Below are 21270 nucleotides of genomic sequence, written 5' to 3'. Positions count from 1 at the left end.
TTTTAAGAGAGAAACTGTTTGAAAATATGTTGCTATTTACCACCTACCTTGTAGAACAAGTGTTAGTACGTAGGACGGAAACAAAAATTGGTATTTAGAAAACAATATATGGAAGAAATGTGTTAAATGTAGGTTAAACCATAAGAAGGTAAATATTGTCACGAACAATTACCTATATTGTAAATGCAGTGTAGTCATAACAAAGATCTACTGCCATTAATGAAACCTGATTCTCTTTCGCTAGTGTAAGCTTACTATTTTAAGTATTGTACTGATTCAGGACGAGCCACTCCAAACTTATACTTTACTTGTAATTCTACCTTTATCAAGCCTCTTTACGGAGAAAGAAGAATATGGTGTAAAAATTAAAAAAATCATAAAAATATATCAAAATATGTCCTAAAAACTAATCGCTTTCATATTGATTTTGATGTAAAATGTCAAATAAAGTTTATATTTAAAACACATGTCTTATCGGACCTTCTACGTGGGTGATCGATATTTCAGTAATTAAATATGTGGGAATCCCGGGCAAGATCAGAAGATCGCTTGAACTAGTAATACTTTTCTTGGACTGTCCAAGCGAAATCTGGACAGCTGGCAACCCTAGTTGGTTTATAGATTATATATGTTGTAAAATCTTATTTCGAAAATGAGTTAACTTTATACTGCTTACCTTTAAGGGCCTTAATTTTTACAGGCCTACAGGACGTTTGGAAAGGGAAAATCTCGCCTATTTGTCTTCTTAGCGTTCTAAGACTTTAGCCCTGTACTTTCTATTGTGATAAGTCTCAGATTTATATCTCCATCAATGTATGTGGATTTGTGTAGAAGCATGTTGTTACGATTTTTTTTATCGGGGATTAAAATTCTCTCGTTCCGTACACGATAAATCGAAACTGCTACCTGTGCTAGAATTGCGAATATAGCATTACAAATGCTGGAAATTAAAAGAATTCTGAATGGAGGCACTATGGTGTACTATATACATATATGTGAATTGAAAACTAACCTCTTTGATAGTGCATACAGATGGCGTCATGTTTGAAATGTAAAGAAGAAAGAAAAGTATTATATTTGAAATTTGCATTGTAAATCCGTTGGAATCAAATTTGAATCCCGTAGTCCCCGGCAACTATCAAAGCAGTAAACATAACCCAATAGGTCTTAGTTGATTGTAGGATCAGTGAAATAGATCCGCTGCTGACACGACAAAATCTGCACAAGAGATCCTCTCCGTTGGAAATCCATTCGACACCAGCGCACAGCCAGCTTGCTTTCAGTTTAATGTGATTCACCATTTGTGTGTATGTGTGTGCTTGTATGATATGTTAACTCTCTACATGGATGTACGTACGTGTGCAGTGTATTGTATGTGATAAATGCTGCATGTATATCTAGCGGCTTTGGCGTAAATACATCACGAACAGTATCCTCCACGCCGCGTTACGATGAGTGAATGGTTTCATCCGGAATGAAGACAATTCAATTCTCAACCAGTCAATCATGATGCTAAACAAGAAAGAAAAAAAACATTGATTGGAAATGTAATCGTACGAAGGGACGACAACGCTATATAAATGAATAATGTTGGGAGTAAATTATGAATGCTGGTACTTAACTGTGCTTCTGTTTATCGAAAGAAAGAGATCAATGGTAATACAGAATACATATGCCGTGAGGATACGATACCAACTTAAAAAAAAAGAAACACACTGATCTTCTGGACTGATTAATTCTCTTCCAGGTATTAAATACTTGTGCTATCATTGGTTTTAGCCCATTGATTTACATAGGGGAATTGTATTTCTGTTACCTTTGAAATAAACTGAAATTATAAGTTTAATTTTTTACGACTTCTTTCAAATTAATTTTATAATACAAATTTTTCATGAAAAATAAATTCTAGGATATGCAATTTTAAAATTTACAGCATAATCAAATTTATAATAAGTAATATTGAAAATTCATATGTAACTAATGATGACGCTAGCTTTAATTTATTGCGGAGTAGAGCAAGCAAAGGAGCAAAGACATTTTGGTAAGGGAGCATTTGTATTTTCGAATATACCGAAAAGGAGAGTTTTTAATATTATTTGACCCTACATTACAATACAATTTGTCTGGGAATGTAGTCGGGGTGCAGAAATCGCCACCTGGATGGTACTCGCCCTCCTTATCCCTCCCCAATGGCGTCATCACTGTGTACAACGCAAATTCTTTTCGAAAAAGGTAAGGAAGTTTTAAGTAGACTTGAAAAAGATATTAGTAATATCACACTACTAAAGTTCCAGTTTTATATCAAAGAAAACAGAGAGATATTTTCGATAAAACAATGAACTAACAAAGACATAGGGGTTATTCAACACAGTGAAGTCAATAAGTCAAGAAGCATGATACTTCTTAACGACATTATTTAATTAATACTTTTCTAAGTTAACACGTATCTAAACAAGCTCCCTCGTTCCTAAGCGGTTAGCATTCTCATTTTGGCGTGAGTGAACCAGGTTCGATTTCACGGGAGTTAATGTGGTTTGGATCCGATGTTAAAGTTTAGGTCCACGTCTCTCATATAGCTTCACTGCTGAAAGGGACACTAAACTGAAAATCAAATCAAATCAAAAGTATCTAAACAATTTATTTCTGTAAAAGAAATATGCTGTATCCCTTTGTGGTCAAGTAACTATCGCTTGTGTTTCTTCTTATGTTCGTGGACCAAAGTTCGATTTCCGATGTTTTGAATATACACTTGAATAAGATTCTGCCCCAGTCTAAAATATAATCCTTATAGTCTCCGCGCTGCAAAAGAACACTGGTAAGCATATATTCTCAAATAAGCATATATGAAACAATATTGTTTCTAGTAAATATCCTATGACACCTTTCCGGGATTAAATATTTTGGTAGGCGAATAGCTCGTTGTCAAATATGATGGGCAAATAGCTCATTGTCAAGTGAATTTAAAAAAAAAAATGCTATATTTGCCGCCGGGTTCGGCCAGGGACAGCCTCGGATCGGCTTGATTCGCCATGCATGTGAAAGTTTATTTCATGGTAACTACTGGCCGAATCTGAACGAAATTCAGGGAGCAAGTAGCCCATCATCTAACAAATAAAGATTGCCATATTTTGTGGCCATTCTCGTCCACAGACAGGCTCGGTTCGTCAACATAGAAGGCTCCATAGCTTTTAACGACGGGAGCTTCTGAGTTTCGTTGATCTAAACTTGTTGTTCATAATAATAATAATAATAATAATAATAATAATAATAATAATAATAATAATATGTAGCGGTAGCTGTAGAAGTAGTAGGGTCCGGTATATCTAAATGTTTAAGATGTTTGTCTTGCTGTATGTGGTACTGGGTTTAATTATTTTATATTTTATATTAGTGAAAGTTGGCCAATATGTGAGTTTACTCTTCATTGTAAGTACAAAAGATCTCACCCACATCTCAAACAATGATCCACCTAATCAAAACTATTAATTCCTAAGGGACAATCGTCGTGTCTTCGCTGCAAACTTATATTTAAACTTTTGAAGAAAGAAAAAAAGTAAAGCCAGTGAACTGATCGAAAAAGATCTTGTCATATGAAACTAGATGCTCTCAAGTGAAGCAGATTTATCTCAAATATATATCTTTCCGAACATAAAATAACAAATTTCAGACAAGATTCACACCTTATTTTAGGTTTATTTCAATAATAGTAATAATATGAAGTACTCGCAGCTTGTGAAAAACTTATCTGCGCTCCTTATCACTTAGTTTCTTTTAAACTCATTTGACCGATAGTTTACACTAGGTTTTGCAATAAAGAGTACAAAATAAATAAATTTTAATAAACAATAGAATTAAAATACAAACATTATTTAAAAAGTAATTAACAAGAAACACAGACTGTATGATAAGTCATCAATTGCCGTTGAGTTCACTTTTCTAGTCGCTGCCATAACCTATATTTTTGGGTAATTCAAATTCTGGTTACACTGTAATTTATATGGATGGCAACACTGAAAATTCTTCTGATTCGTATTTTCGGGCGTAGAATAACATTATCTATTATTGAGGTAAGTTACATTTCATTATTTTTTTTTACTTACGAAAACTGGCAAAAGAAAAATTGTTAGGTTTTGAAAAATATTTAGTAGTCTGCCCCCTTATTCCAGCATTTGAATTTTGCATTTATTCTAAGTCGTCATAGGTGACGGGTTAAGTAATAAGCATAGTAAAGAAGAACAGTCAATTAGTGCACTGAGTACTCATTAACCTAACTGAAACATTGATATATTTGGGTGTGTGGTGATTAGTTCGTAAAACATTTGAGGAATTTAGATTGGATTTGGCATAGCGGATGAGCTGATTGATTGCTGTGTAAGATTAAAGAGTGTTTGTTAGCAGGAGAAAGAGCATGAGGCATTGATTCCCTAGATAATCCACTTTTCACTTGAATATTTGGTCCTATTTTGAACAGTACCGTATATTGGTTTGACGGCATTATTCGAATGTGCTTCTGTATGGCTCATACATTTTTGTTTTCCATTAAATGCAACTCAAGTTTACAAATTACCGTGAAGTTTTTGAGTTAATAAAGTAACAAACACTGTAAGTAAAGCAAAAATCTAAGTTCACATCACAAAATATTAATATTTTTAAACCAGCTACATAATACACGTAGATGTATTATAACTTTTAGTATAATACTCTAATCTTTCCAAATTCAAAGAAAGTAGCTACGTACAGTCTTACCTTGCATGAGAATAGTGATTTGACCTGGGCCGTGTCTACAACTTGTAGTTTACGAATCCAATGATCATTGTGATTTCTTAATCAGGTCAACAGTCATACATTTATCCAAACTACTGTGGGGGCTGATAAGTTATCGGTCTAACCCCCTTCTGCACATGACATTCTGAAGTCATATATTGCATTTGAAACATCGATCTTTCGTACGTTTAAGTGCCAGGTGGGATGATCGTAGTACTAACGTTTTTCTTTTCTTTGTAGGTCATTGATTGAACAATGTTGTAGCAACATATATAATTAAAAGGTGTCATTAAGTTCTTCTTCCTGCAACAAAAGTGGCTGAAGCAAATCCATGGTTGCTTGCTAGACACATTGGGTGTACATTGTCCTTCACAGTCTTGGGAAGTAACGTAACGCAAGTAACGCCTTACTTGTAACTCGTTACTTTTTAAGTAACGTTTCCTAGTAACGCGTTACATTTTTTCCAAAGTAACTGTAACGGTAACGCGTTACAAAATTTTAAGTAACGTACCTAGTTTGCGTTACTTTTTTGCGTTACATTTCGGATGAGTAACTACAATATATGTATATATTTTTTTCGGAAACAAATGTTTCTTTCCTGTAAGTGAATTTCTCAGAATGGAACAATGGAGCATGAACGATGTCAGTGATCGACGATTCCTGCACTGTTCGCCGTTTCCCGTTTCGCCTTATGACCTCTAGCAATGAAATTTGCATGTAAAACCTGTTATCAGTTTTCATCTTAATGTAAGGCGGAACGAGAAATCTCGATGTGCATCTTCCCGTTTAGCCTTACGAACTTTATGTTGGTAGACTTGCAAATACATTCATAGATACAATTTGATTTGTTTATTTATATAACAAAATATAGTGCCACTTGCTGTTTTTTGGAAGATGAGGACAGCCTCAGGGAAATAACGTGTACTGATTGCAAGCACCTGGAAGATTTTTTCCTAGATTTTGACAGCTCCAAATCAATACATTCAATGAGTGAACTACGAGTGCAATTGTACGGTAGTATATTTTACTTTGATTGATGTTATTTTTATAAAGATGGAGAACGAAAATATTTTATCGTTCGAACATTTGAAAGAATACTTTTTCTTAAAAGCTGAAGATGATGGTGAACAGAATTTAAAAGTAAAGTGATGCCCCGGCGGGAAATATTTATCAAAAGTAGGGTGCCATAATTAACGATATACAGTAAGGGGTTAATATGAATAAACTGTGTTCTGATGAGCAGGCCTACTTTATTGATGTAATGTTGATGGTATGTAATATTAGGGTTCTTTTAGATCAGTTTGCGTATCCTAAAGTCCCGTTGATTATAGAGTTTGGAACAACTAGCTTTAAAAAGCATGTATCGATTTTAGAGTTATTGGCAAGTTTTGATTAACTCCCAGTTCATGTGTTCTCATTTTGTCAGTTCTAGTGTAATGTTTCTCTATATTCTGTATTTTTAATTTTGCATAGCAACATTGTTATTATTATATAATTAGTTTTAGCAGAATAATGATAAGCAACCACTTTTCCTAACAAGGGACGGGCATGAGTCAAGCTAAAACTCGACTCGAATCCAAGTCGAGTCAAAAGTAATATTCTCGAGTCGAGTTTGATAAATGGCTCGCTCGTTTTAACTCTTTTGAAATCATGGCCTGAGTACACGGGAAAGCGAAAGCCATGAGAAATGTAAGCTAAGCAGTAATATGGAATACTTTTAGTGTTGCTCACGAGAGGGGACACTTCTCGCATCTCGTCTCATCTCGATAGCGAGACTACAAGAGATTTTTTATTTATAACAAGCTTACCTCGGCTCAAGCTGGCTTGGTTGGGATGAGCCATCTGCTCGGTTCGACTCAACTGAGCGAAGGGCTCTAGCTGACTCGGTTGGGTGAGCTGTTGGCTCGGCTCACTTCTCACGTCTCGATAGTGAATGAGCTGTGAGCCGATCTGCTCGATTCGTTGACAATTCTAAACCTGGCTCGGCTCACTTCTCGGTTTGGGTCGATAGTGAATGAGCTGTGAGCCGATCTGCTCGAGTCGTTGACAATTCTAAACCCAAGCCGAGCAGTTTTGAAGATATTTGGCCAGTACCCTATAACTTTTAACAATGTTTGGCTCGAGCCCGAATACTCAACCTAGACCCTCAACCCAAATTCAGAAGCTAGTGAACAATGTCCTTGACTCCTAGACTTCACGACTACCGAGGTTGGCAATCAACTACTTTTTTAGTATTCAGATATAAATCGCCTATCTTTCATGTTTATAGATACACGGTGTTGTTATAATAATAATAATAATAATAATAATAATAATAATAATAATAATAATAATAATAATAATAATAATAATAATAATAATAATAATAATAATAATAAGTTGTGGTAATAGTAAGTACCATTGATAATTATATTGTCTATGTAAGATACTTGAAGAGAGTACTCGAAACTATACACCAGATTTGGCTCGACTCGACTCGAAACTCGAACCGAATTCGAGTCAAGTTGGAGGAAATTTTTCAAGCCATGTTCTCGGGTGGAGCTCAAAGATGTCTGTTTCTAGTCGAATCGAGTTTCAAACAAAACTTGCTCGAATTCACTCGTGCCCATCCCTACAACTAACGCAGTATTGCATTTTAGTCAATGTTACATTAAAATGTTCATATAGCTGTCAAGTAAAAATTTGTCCTTGTATTTACATAAATCAATTCAGAACGTGCAATAATAATAATAATAATAATAATAATAATAATAATAATAATAATAATAACGGTAGTAATAGTAGTACGGAAAACTGAAGTAATAAGATTTTTTCACATATTCAAAATTTCGGACCTAAAAGTAACGCGTTACTTTCAAAGACAAGTAACGCGTTAGTAACGCGTTACATTTTAAGAGAAAGTAAAGTAACTTGTAACGCGTTACATTTTTACGAGTAACTTACCCAACACTGGTCCTTCATAGGCCTCTGTGAAGAAATGGTGCTCAAATGTGGTAATTTTTCGACAGAAAATAGTGAAATGTGTGGGAGGCCAGTGTCAGTGTGAACTCTGAGAAAAGTGGATCAAGTTTATGACCTCATTTTGAGTAACAGACGAATTTTACTTCAAGCGATAACTGATATCTTGCACATATCCAAATAACGTTTCTAGCCAATAATCCATGATCAGTTGAACATACATAAGCTTTGCGTAAAATATGTGCTCAAACGTTTGAATTTCGATGAAAACTGCTAACGTGTGATATCTTCTCAGTTGATTTTGCGGTTCAGCTTCTCATCCAGGATGAACGTTGGTTCCACTACTTTGATCCTAAGGCCAAACAGCAGTCATGCAACTGGTGCTACTCAGAATATCCAAGGCCAAATAAATTCAAAGCATAGAGGTCCGCAGACAAGGTGTTTGCTTCAACATTCTCGGATAAGGATGGTGTTTTGTTATCAGACTTTTTTCAAAACGAACATCATAGTATTACTGCAGTTTTCTGACTAAGTTAAATGATCCTATTAAAGGATAGAGCCGGATAAAGTTGAGAGGCGTGATATCTCTACAGGGCAATGGCACCATTCACAAGGTTGGAAGAACAACTGATTTTCTGAAATATTTAGGATTTCAATGCATTGACCACCAGGCGTATTCGCTAGACCTTGCGCCCTCTGATTAATTTTTCTAACCTAAACTAAAAACAAAATCTGAAAGAACAGAAATTTTACAGTGACAACGAGGTTATAGCAGCTGCAAAACATTTTTACATACTTTTTTTTAAAAGGGAAAGTGAGGCAACGATGTGCCAAGTGTATTGACTTTCAGGGATAATACACTGAATATCCTGAGACTTTCATGCCTATAGCTGAAGTCGTTCTGGGTCGGGCGGAGAACTTATCAGCCCCTCTCCCTCTCATATGAATTATAAATTATAAATTAATATTCTAAGCCTCAAAACATATGTATTCCTTTACTTATAAGTGCAACAACCATTAGTACACTTTTTTCATTAGTCCTTCTTTGTTATTCTTGGTAAGATCTTTTGTGTGATACTAGATCTGTACAAAATGTTTTCTTCTATTCCGATCTTTTGCAAAGGTATTGATAATGTTTTCGAAGTCCAGCTTTACTGCCAAGTCAAAGTTGTTGAATATTACAAAGTAGAAAAAAATAATCATTAAAGTTTGTACAATAAACAACATTTAAGTTATGAAATCGACACTCATTAAAAATTTTCCGTTCTGTGCACGTGCGGTCCCGAATAGGAACTTCAACAACTGTCCCAAATGATAACAGCCCCGTTTCACCCGGACCACTTTTAAAGGTCTCTTTTGTCCTCCCAATTTTATCTGAGAACTTCTGATGACACAGTACCCGTAATTCAGAGAATTGAAAGAAAAATAAATTTGCAGGGAAGTAACTGTAAGACAGGAAAAATATACATTTTCTCATAATTATCTTCCTTTCCTTCTCCTACTGATAAAATCTTCCATCAAGCCCACTTATTAGTTAAATAACAACGAATAAGTCCTTGTTTATCTTTTAATGTTAATTTGCTTCAGTGTCCTATAAGGAGAGAGAGAGAGAAAGAGAGATTGGCTACCCAAACCTAGTTTGCGGCCATGCAGAAAACAATCAAGCAAGCAAGAGAATTAGATTATTCTGATCTTAGTTGGTATTCTCACACCATATCCGCGAAATTCGTAGAACAAGAATCTTTAAACTTCCAGATTACCCACCGCCATGACGGGATGGCACCATGAATCTCCTGAAAGTGTAAACATTTACACAGTATAATGAAGTTCTGCATCTTTTTTACCTGCTCTCTCTCTCTCTTTCCCTCTCTCATAGGCACTGTAGTATTTTTTCAGGTTGTTTATTTAAGCTATTTCACGTAGTGATTAAGTAAACTTAATGTACCCAATCTATTGAGCAAGTGTATAATACTACTTACTTAACGTCACAACGGAATGGTTGGGGAATTTTGTATGTCTACCTTGCTACTTCATTCCAACCCAACAACACTTCAACCATCTTACTTCAATTAACGTTAACTAAGTGTACTACCCGATTGAGTTAAAAGTTATTTTCTCTTCTCTCTCTCTCTCTCTCTCTCTCTCTTTCTCTCCTCTAATTTATCTCTTCTTTAGTGTGTGTGTGTGTGTGTGTGTGTGTGTGTGTGTGTGTGTGTGTTAGAGGGTACTGCTCCCCATACACGAAAGAAAACTCTTTAGGTGTGAAGCTATTTAAAAGCCAAGTTACAACAAGGTATTACATTTGTCGTACTCCCAATTTCCTTTTACATCCGTGCTAGAGCATACCTAGCATAATTAAATGAGTAAGTATATATATATATATAGGGATGGAGAAGAAATTTCTCGCATGTTGTGGGGAAATGTGCCGTTTTCAACGTTTAAAATGGAAGAGAAGAAAGGAGTAAAAAAAAAAAAAAAAAGCACGCAACGACGGTCACAGCAAGTAAGCAATTGCCTCCTCATTTTGTAGGTTTATATAAAGATGTTGATGGGACACCTTGGCTCTTCTGAGGCAGAATTAGCTTCGTTACTTTTTTTTTATTCCGTACTTTTCTTACCTTACGTTACTCTACCTGATATAGCCATATTCTCTGAGAGGGAAATGGCTTCCTGCAATCTCTATTTTCGCCCTTTAAACGCATATTCTTTTTTATGTAGTTAGCGTAAGCGCTGTCCGTAAAATGCATTAGGCAAGAAATGGTATAGAGACTTAAACGTTATATGAAAGTGCGAGAAGTATATGTATACAGGTTATCAGGAATCATACAACTTCACTTTCGTGAAGAAAATAGCTTTATACTTTAAGTAGGGCGGAACTAACAAGAAGCGCCTAATACAAGATGCTCTTTACTTAATAATACTTTAATGTATTGTTAAGTCAAATAGGGATTTCTAATAGTAAAAGTTACGTATTTAACCGTGTTGAGTTTCTATAGTTTTCTCTGAGTTTCTATAGTTTCTTTTTTTTTTTTTTAGTTCCTTGATTTATATGGGAAATTAGGTTAGGCCTTGGTTTCCTTCGAAAGTCGCTTATCTTTCCAAAATGAACTTATGATAAACTTAATTTAATATTAAATTTGATTATTAAACATTGAAATTATACAAACAGTCCGTTCAGTAAATTAGGGGACTAGCCAGAAGAATTTATTACGATGTTAGTTTTTCTTTTTCATCTCTTCCTTCGCCATACGCACACGCGACTGGTTGTAAAGGCTCTGGAACGCCCTAGGAAAAAGTCATTCATTGGAATGCTGTTGAGCACCGCCCTGACATTCGCTTGAATCCATTCAACATCTTCAAAACGCTACCCCCTTGTGGACAGGTTTGAGCTACAAGGAGAGCATGAAATTCAGTGGAGCTATATCAGACGAATATCTGCGATATTCAGGGCTGTCATGCTTCATTTAGTAAAGAACTGATACACGACAAAATTGATGCGGGCCGACGCATTTTCTCGTGAGTCAATATTTTGGACAAGAAAAAGGGTGAAACACATTCTATTTTCACCTGATTTGACCCTAGCGGATTTCATGCTCAAATCTCTCAAAGGGAGGGGGGCGTTTTGAAGATGTTGCATGGATTGAAGCGATATAACAGCGGTACTCAACAGCATTCCTAGGACTTTCGAGAGCCTTTACACAACCAGTCGCGCGTGCATGTGACGAGGGAAGGGTTGTATAAGGAAAATTAACGTGATAATTTTTTTTTCTGCCATCATTAAGTACAGTATTTCGAGGTTGTGCTTGAACTAATTGAACGGATTGTGTTTAGCAAAACTTAATTCTCACCAAGTAAAGGATATTTAATCATTTAAGTTCGAAGGAAAAATTTGGAAACTACATAATTGAACCTCGGATTCCGAACGGCTTCTAGGTTTGTGGTAGACCACATTGTACCCTTCCGTTTCCTCCCATATTCTAGTTCCATCAATTATTTCGTAATCATTCAATTTCATTACTAATCCGTCTCCTGTAACCTAAAAGGGAAGCGTTGAACGTTAAATTGAATTTTCTCAATTAAAGTTCGTAGAGTTTTTGATGGGTCCTATTGAGTTTTTGAGAGTTTTTGATGGGAGACAAGCCCTATTGAGAACTGAACTTACTTGTACAACCGGAAAAAAACACAACAAAGGAGAGTTATTCTTAAGGTAAACTAAAGCCTAAAATTTCCAGAAAAATCCTATAAAAATGTGCTTTAATAGTATAATAACTCATATTGCATTCAAGTTATTCGATGCCTTCCTAAAAGTGTATTGTACATTTAGGGTTGCTAAATTTGAACAACAAAATTATTGGCACCCGCTCATAACCCTCAAAAACAATAGAGAATAATTGTTATTTTTTAATCCTTGAAAGATATAAGTTAGTTGAATCAGACAAGCCGTCAAAATACTGTTCAGTTGGCAATTCTATGTACACCTGCAGGTGTAATTGGAAACTAGATTCGGTCAGTGAAGAGTATGAGAACTCAGGCCATACGAATTAAGGGTTACCAACTCTGGAGTGTGAGTATCTCTGTCCGGACCCATTCATGGGAAGGAAATGTACTATCATGAACAGAAGTGCATTAGCACCTGTATTATGCATATCCTTAGTACATTTTATTAATAAGGTCAATAGATAAATAGTGCTATAAATGAGAAACTAAAGTCGGTATTGATCATTACCCCAGTAGCTGCCACTTCTTTTAAATTATCGAAACAGATGAACAAAATTATACTAATCTTTGTGTGACAATTTTGGATTTGGAAAATGAAATTTATTCTTTACACTTGTACTTGAACTAGAGGAAATTGCTTTAAGAAGCACTTTTTCACTCTCAATAAATGTATCAAATTCCTTACAAGTAAATTTCAAATTTTCCCTGATTCAGCCCCCGTCAGCTCTTTAAAATTGTCTAAACAGATAAACAAAACATATTAATCGTTGATAGTTGATGAAAGATGACAGTTTTGGATTTACAAACTGAAAGTTACTTTTTAAATCTATACTTCGAACTAGATACAAATTTGAAAGAAAAAAGGTCATAAAGGGGCTGGTAAGAAGTTTGTATCGGTCACCGGCTTTAAATCAAAATAACAGCAATATTTCTGGCCAGGCCGGTGAAAAGCCTGCCAGTTGGCAACCCTTTCGAATTTGTAATTGCAGCTATATCCTTCTACAAGTATTTTTCAGTATATGCATCAGAAATGCAACAATGATTATTTTAACAAAATGTTGGAATTAAAATGCTTAAAATCCCTTTTTATAGTATATTGTTGTTACTAAAGTTTCTAGGTAAAATGCAGTAGAAACATTTTTTATATTTTCTTTTTTAAATTAGTTCTTATATCAAGAATGGAAATGATGACATGCATTCCTACAACCTAACTATGCACGTTATTCTTTAGTCTATTAGCCTGGGCTCATTAAAAAGGAAAAAAAAGTAAGTATAACGAGTAATTAGTGGTATCACTTAGTCACATCCACAGGTCTCATATATAGCGTTAAATGGCCGTTGGCATAGAATCGTGAATATACAAGATTCCACGTACATACGATAATAGCTTTGAATTCTTTTAAAGCCTGGGTTCTAAGTGCGAATCATTTAGTATAATCTTTGTCTTCTCCTGCAACTTCTAAATATCACTCATCAAAGTATTCTTTAACATTTCTCTTGATCTGACGATTTCTTTTCAAACTCTATACTCCAATAATATACTTCTTCCCTAACTTTGCGACTAATAGGGTTGCCTAGTCTGAAAAATAAAATTCCGGCACTCACTTACAGCTGAAGAATTATTATATATTAAACTTTGAAAGACGTTCGTATATAGCTGAGCCTGATAAAAATACCAATCAATCAGTAAAATACCGATTAGTTGGTAGCGACCAAAGTAACTATGGATTAGGATTAGGAATTAGATTTCTGAGTTGTCGGCATCTATGGCCTTGTTAGCCCGTCACACATATGGGGGATGACGTCCCTCCGGGATTACACTGCCCTGGAAATTGGGGAGGAAGAAAGGAATACGGAAGGAAGGAAGTGACCTGGGACTGTTATGTTAGGTACCATTCCGGTATTTGCATGGTTTGAATGAGGAAACCCCAGGAAAAACCTCATTCAGGATAGCTGGTCTAAAAAAAAACAGCTGTTACATCTTTTCGATGACTTGCCTGAAGTGTCCCCAGCGGTAATCGAACCTGACCAAAGGCAAGAGTGTTAGCGACTACGCTACTCGTGGCCACAACTATAACTTCGGAAGCCAGGGCTGAACTGTCTCCATAAAAATTGTGCTGGTACTGATATTGGAAGCGCACCATACCAATTGGTGGGAGAGAGGTATACCATTTACAAATGTCTAATATTGTTGTGGCTATAGTTGTATGATTTAAAGAGAAATGTTAGATATAGGCTAAGGTAAGATGTGCATCACTCAACTTCAAAGGATATTAAGATTCTGTTCTAGTTCGATGTTTGATGACAGAAGAAAGCCACGGCAACTCTGACAATATAGCTGCAACTTCAGGTTAAACAACTTAAATACGCGATTTGGAAAGTTATTACCAATAAGTATTCACATATTACTGTGTATTATTGATGAAAAATAATATCAACATATCAGGGAAATTTATTGATTTTAGTTTCCTTATTAAATAGACTTCGGTGAAGAAAAGGAAGGGGTGATGCCATAAAGGAGAAAGTACACCGAGCATTTAGTCGTTGCCCAGCAGCAATTTAGCTATTTATGGCTAAACCTAGTCATTTCCATATGCTGATTAGAAAGTTAAAAAAATTGTTTAGCTATTAGCTATAATTTTCGCCAGTTCTATATACATAATACCCCATTTCTAGTCATTTGTTCTTAGCAGTGTTTAAATATTATGTAATGAAAATTTCTTTGAAGAAATAGGAATTGAAACAAGTAGCTTTCAATTTTCTAATCCTTCTATTTCCAGTAACACATATTGCCACACTATAGTAGGTATCGTATTTGTATTACTGTTCCCTATGCTTAACGATAAGCCAGTGTTCTTAAAACTGGTTCCTAGTCTTAAGAGTCAATTTGTATGTGATTTGTTATGAGAGTATTTCTGGCTTGTGTTTTGCATTTTTCTGTGCTAGCTCAGTAAGCCTATCAAAATACGTACCTATAACCGCATTAGCACAATAATTCGAAACTAAGAGAATTCAATGGATTTTAGTGCTCTTCATCAATGAGGGAGTATGACTGTTTTAGTACGAGCTGACAAACCGATTAATTTGAATATATCATAAATCGTGTTAAAATACATTTAAATAACTGTAATAAAGTTAGGAAATGTTCAGCTTAATTTATGGTAAAATCATGTTAACTATAAATTTAGGGTTAGATACCCGATGGGAGCTCAAGTGGTTCGGATTCGGAAACTATAGTAAACAGAAAAACAAACTATAAATTTAGGCTTGATTCTGTGCACCATTTAGCTTCTTTCTGAATACAACTGTTGGCAACGCTGTCCGGTGACCAATGTGCTCTTACATGACCATAGGCAACTATTTTTTCCGTCCGTCCGAGAAATTCTATTGATGTTCTTTATATGAGATAATTCAAGTTATAACACCTCCATTTTTATCTCAGAATTGATAACATAAAAATGTGCTGTTTGCTTTAAAATACGCAAGCACTCGTTGTCAATGCGTGACAGAGATGGCAATACTTTACGGCACACACAACTCTAGCGGTAGCGGTGAAAGTGATGACTGTTTTTGACACGATACTCGTAAAATGGCGTTTTCATTACAAAAACAGCGTGTAATCATTCGTTTTCTCCATTTGCGTGTTGTGACACGGCTTGACATTCATCGCCAGTTGAGTGAGACATGTGACGGTGGTGTCATGGATATGCCTAATGTGCGTTCGTGGGTGCGACAGTGCAAAGAAGGCAGAACATCTCATGACAACAAACCATCGTGTCGCCCTCGCACACGTCGGTCTAACAACAGGGCGCACAAACCCCATGGAAATGCCCACTTTGGAGGCGATGTGTTCCCCACTTGTTCGCCGATCTTCCAAAACAACTTTTCTCCACTCGTTCGATCATGTCAGATCGGCTTGTACGAGACCGAGATTATTTGTTTTGTTGTCACACAACGTTCTACCTTCTTTGAATTGTTGCACCCACGAATGCACTTTAGACACATCTATATCATCATCACACGTCTCACTCAACTGACGATAATTTTCAAGTAATGGCGATGAACGACGAGTAGCGTAAAGTGTTAGAAACAGTCATCACTATCACCAATATCGTTAGAGTTCTGTGTGCCATATGATATTGCCGTCTCGGACACGTAGACCCTATTGGCAACGAGTGTTTACACATTTTAAAACGCACAGCATGTTTCTATCTGTTACAAGTCCTGAGAGAGAGAACAAAAAATGACTGTTATAACTTAAATGCACCTTACAATTTTGCTGGTCACTGATCCTCCTTCAGAAAAGCAAAATAGTTAATATGATCCGAGTTTATGATTAAAATCTGAGATGTTAGCACATGTTACTTGGGTGAAATTCCATGTACGTGAGAAGCAATACCTGCTAAGTCCATTTTTCAATTTTGTCAGGAGACGAAACGAAAGTGAGTTTCTTATGTTTCAGAATTGTTGAACAACTTTTCTGATTAGTTGTTACTGCTTAATGCAGATGAATGAAACTAACACTAAAGAAAAACAATTGTTCAACAACTCTGAAACATTAGGGAGTCACTTTTGTTTCATTTTCTGACAAAACTCAAAAATGGGCTTAGCAGGTTTTGCTTCTATACCCCTGAATTTATCCCCAGAGTTAAGTCAAGAGTGGCTATGAGTATTCATTAAATTTCCTTCTTGTTTATCCCTTTGTGTCCCAATGGTTACGGTACTTCATGAATCCAACTTTTAAATGTTTCCTCCCTGTTTCTAGTGCTTTCCCGTGGTGAAACCAAGTTGCAGCACTAATTACTGCTGCTATATTCTGTACGAAAATGGAACTAAAATAGTTTTTATATAGAAATAGTTTTTTGAGTATCATCTTAATTAAATACACACCAAAAATTATTTTTTAGAATAATATTTTTCTGCATGATGCTCAAAGGATTAGAGAGGTATTAACAGTTTTATATATAGAACATCGCAACTCCATTATGGAACATCAAGGTGTCATGGAAGTGATGCCTCGTATTAGAATGTGTATTGTTTCAATTGGAATAGATCTGTCTCGTTATGAAAATCCTGTCTCGTCTCGTATTGTAGAGTATACTCTACTTTCATAGTAGTCTAAAGAAGGCGCAATAATAACGGAACTTTTGTTTCGCCATTTATATTTGTTTATTTGGTTGGTCACAAACGATACTTAAAGAATGAGTCAGAAAAAACCTGGCCACTTTCCTCCCTCCATATTTTCTAGTATATAAGATGAACATTGGCAGCACTGTGCATAAGCAAGGGCAGACTGTCGATCTTACTCACGAATAGATTGTCAGTTGTGAAGTGTGCATACTGTGGTAAAGAACGATGAGTCAGTTAGAAAAACGAAAACTAATTGTGAACAAATACCTCGAAAATCCAGGTATGTCCTTAAATAAATTAAGCAAACTCGTAAAATACCCTCGGTCTACTGTGCAAAATGTAATTAAAAAGTACGCACAAGATTTAACTGTTGAAAGAAAACCTGGCTCAGGTAGAAAACCGGGGACTAGCCAACCGAAGCTGGAGAAAAGGGTTACTGCATTGCTGCGTCAAAATCCTTATTTATCGGAAAGAGCAGTTGCTGGTGTGGTCAAAGCGTCCCAATCTACAGTGCACAGATTTAAGCAAGGAAAAGTTTACGATCTTTCAAAGTCCAAAAGGTACCTAACCGAGACGAAAAGCAAAAAGTGACGGCAAAATCCAGAGCAAGAAAACTCTATGATCAGTACCTTACTCAATATGGATGTTGCATTATGGACGACGAAACCTATTGTGTCGCTGATTTCAGTCAAATTCCCGGAAAGGAGTAGTACGTGGCACTGAAGAGGGGAGATTTGCAGGATAAATTTAAACAACGGAAGGCATCCAAATATCCCAAACAATATTTGATTTGGCAAGCTATTTGTTCATGCGGTAAAAAAAGCAAAGCGTTCATCACAACAGGGACAATTAACGGCGAAATTTATACGAAGGAGTGTTTACAAAAACGCTTGTATCCATTTGTGATGTCATACAGTAACTCTGTTTTCTTTTGGCCAGATCTTGCTACCTCTCACTACTCTAAAGCAGCCACTGATTGTTATAAAGAAAAGGGTATCGTCGCAGTTCGAAGAGAGGCAAATTCACCAAATTGCCCTGAACTTAGGCCAATTGAAAAATATTGGGCCCACATTAAAAGAACATTGAAAACATCAAAAGGGAAGGCGGCTGACTTGAAAACTTTTCGTCGCAAGTGGACTGCAGCTGCCAATCAAATAACAGAAGATGTGCGAACTCTTATGAAGCGGATTAAGAGTAATGTACGAGCATTTTTCCATAATTAGTTCTTTATAATATATTTTGTGTGTTTATTTTTTTAAACTTTATAGTCAACTAAAATATGCAAACGACCTTTCTTCTTTTCATTTCTTTACCTACTTTTTTGGTCAAAGTTACTGGCCAAGTTTTTTCTGACTCATTCTTTACATCGGTACTACACGAAAAAGAAAATTTTACATAAAAATGTCACGCAAAATTGCTTACTAATATATATTTCTTATCTTACTTACAGATATTGTTGATTGCTGCTAGTGGCATGGGGCCAAAATGAAACACGTGCGAACAGACATTGAAGTGGAGGTAAACACTAAGCATTTAAGATGCATTGATAGCAAGAAAATCATATTAATTGGCACGAATCGCAGCACCGTCTCAGTGTTTGGAAACTTCAACCAAATTTCCCTCCACGTCAATCACGGGATAGCCTCTTGTACAGGGAACGGCGGAATCTTATTTATCACGAACAATAAAGGTACAGTGTACCTGAATGGTTTCAAAGGCTCAATCCATGTAACCGACAATAGTGGCACTCTTTACTACAAGGGTCATTTTGGACAAGTCCTTGTTGAGCATAATTCCGGGCTTATTAAGTATCACGGCAATTGTGGCCGTGTGCATGTCATCAAAGATGAAGGTGACGTAGATATATTAGAATATGTTATCTCTAAGGAAGTATTCAATGGTTTTAGTAACGAGTCCAGGAGAAAAGAAACATTATTTTCAACAGGAGGCAAATTTCCATCTAGTCCAGAATATCGTGGTAAAAATGGTTACAGCAAATATAAGCCGCAACCTGAGAACGATGAGGAAAAGGAATCGTTGATACGCAAGACAGCTGATTGTTCTTTATGGTTTAGAATTTTCAAATGGATAGGATCGTTTTTGGAACGGTTAAATCCTACTTTTTTAGGCTATTTTTAAAGGGATCTACGTATATGTGTAACGTCTACAGCCAACTGATTCTTGCGGATACCATCTTGATCTTCAGACATCGTTAGCGGAGTCCTGTATATGGACGAAACCTAACACTTTTGTACATTTAAATATTGGACGACGGTGATTTGATAAGTCCTTTTATATATATATAGTTTGTGAAGTGTATGTAATTTTGTTTCTGTTTGTTTAGAATAAAGTGCTTCTTTCTGTGAATATTTTATGTGAATGAATTAGAATAAAGTTAGAAATGGTGGGTGAGAAAAGAACACTTTTAGATATTATTAGGAAGAGGAAGAGAAACTGGTTGGGACATTGCCTAAGGAGAGATTGTATCATGAGGGACGTCCTAGAGGGTATGGTGGCGGGAAAGAGAGGGAGGGGGCGAAAGAGACTACAATTAATGGATGATATTAAAACAGAAAGATCATACGCGAAGACGAAAAGGTTAGCGGAGGACCGTGGAGCATGGAAGCTTCTCAGCTGCGGCAAGTGACCTGCCAATAAAGGCAGAATACCTATGATGATGATGATTCTGTGAAAGACAAGAGATTTTCAAGTAAGATGCTGCAGTTCAGCAATGTGCCACGAAAATGTGGGTCATCAATCAGACTTGGAGTCACAAAAGGAATCAGTACAAGTGAGTACTTAGAATAAGAATTAAGGGGGGAAGATATTATTAAACAAGTCTATTAAACATTAAGTAAATGAAGAGTTTATTTATAATGTAGATTTGGGGGCTTAAATCAATGAGGAACATCAAAATTTGTACTCTCGGAAAAATTTATCGTTGCTATTTTATTTCGTTTGGTCAATGCATTGGTTATTTTTTGGCTTAAGTTTAGAATAGCCCCTCCAGTTTCCAACCTACAAAAATGCAGTTAAAACATTAAAAATTGTTAGATTAAGCTAGGTTAAGTTAGTTAGGTTAGTTCAGGTTCGGTTATGTTACTAGTAAGACTTTAGTTAGACTAGAACAGTGACTGGAACAGGTTCTCATATAAGCTTTAATCCATGGTTCTCATTAAAATTTAATAGATTTTCTTCATTATTCTTATATAATTCTGTAAAACTCAATGCGGAAATAACATATTCAACGCACCGATTCCCCATCCTATACGACTACCATGCTCTTAAGTCATCGAAACCTTCCGCGTCTTGCAAATAATACCCACTTCTACATATGTTTTCTCGTATTAAACATAACTTTACTGCCAAACTTTCACACCTAAACATCACATAACTCCAAATCATGATTTCTTATCCTATTTCTTCTGTAAATTTTCCTAATTTTTATAAAAAACGGAGGGGCAACTCTAAACTTAATCCCCCCCTTTTTTTACCTTAATCCATTTTTTATTTACTCTCCCAATCATACCCACTCCAAAAGGAAATTTTACTATTTACTGCATTTCAGAAAACCACGGTTTTTAAAAGTATTTTCAAAGATTACACTGGGGAACAACATTTTTGTTGCATTCATACCAGCACCTCGTTTACATTAATTTGGATGTGCTGATTTCAAATATGAACTTTATTTTTGTGTGTAAACTCTATTTTGTTTTTAACAATTCAATGTTTTGTCTTTTTTCACTATAATGCCAGTTTATGTTATTTACCCTTTTTACAATTGGAATTTGACGTATTGTGGAGCAATTCACTTTAAGAAATCTGGTACTATAGTCTGTAAATAGGGCTAAAACACATTGGTAAGAAAATGTATCTTTATATTCAGAAAAAAAGTGTAAAGATATTTACTATATACAAAAAATATATAGGAAATATGCAAAATAAACACATTTGTTTCCGGACATTGCATATGCACCCACTGTGAATATAAGTATTTACACAGAAATTAACATATATGTCTAAATACAAACTACGTCTATTATAGGAAGATATATTAAACCTTCAAAAATTAAAGAAAGCTTAATACATTAAAAAATTTCGAACTATGCACATTTCAATGATATTACGTACAAACCCAATATAGTGGTGTGCAAATGTAAACTTAAGGCATTTACATAAGAATGACGCACACGTCTACAT

The 21270-nt window shown here is 35.6% G+C and overlaps 1 protein-coding gene and 1 long non-coding RNA gene across 4 annotated transcripts in view; one reads left to right on the top strand and one right to left on the bottom strand.

Moving 5' to 3' along the window:
• LOC145660494 (single insulin-like growth factor-binding domain protein-2) overlaps positions 1-21270 on the bottom strand; it is a 1012667-nt gene that overhangs the window by 239820 nt on the left and 751577 nt on the right. The window lies entirely within an intron of this gene.
• LOC145694213 (uncharacterized) lies at positions 13057-19437 on the top strand. Its single transcript, XR_014132961.1, has 2 exons — positions 13057-13206; positions 18521-19437. It is a non-coding gene; the product is annotated as an uncharacterized LOC145694213 (long non-coding RNA).

The sequence above is a fragment of the Thermobia domestica genome, chromosome 9, assembly GCF_964235325.1.
Source record: "Thermobia domestica chromosome 9, izTheDome1.hap1.1, whole genome shotgun sequence".
Lineage (NCBI taxonomy): Eukaryota > Metazoa > Arthropoda > Insecta > Zygentoma > Lepismatidae > Thermobia > Thermobia domestica.
Note: the sequence above shows the minus strand (reverse complement) of the source record. Positions and strands in the feature narration are given on the sequence as shown.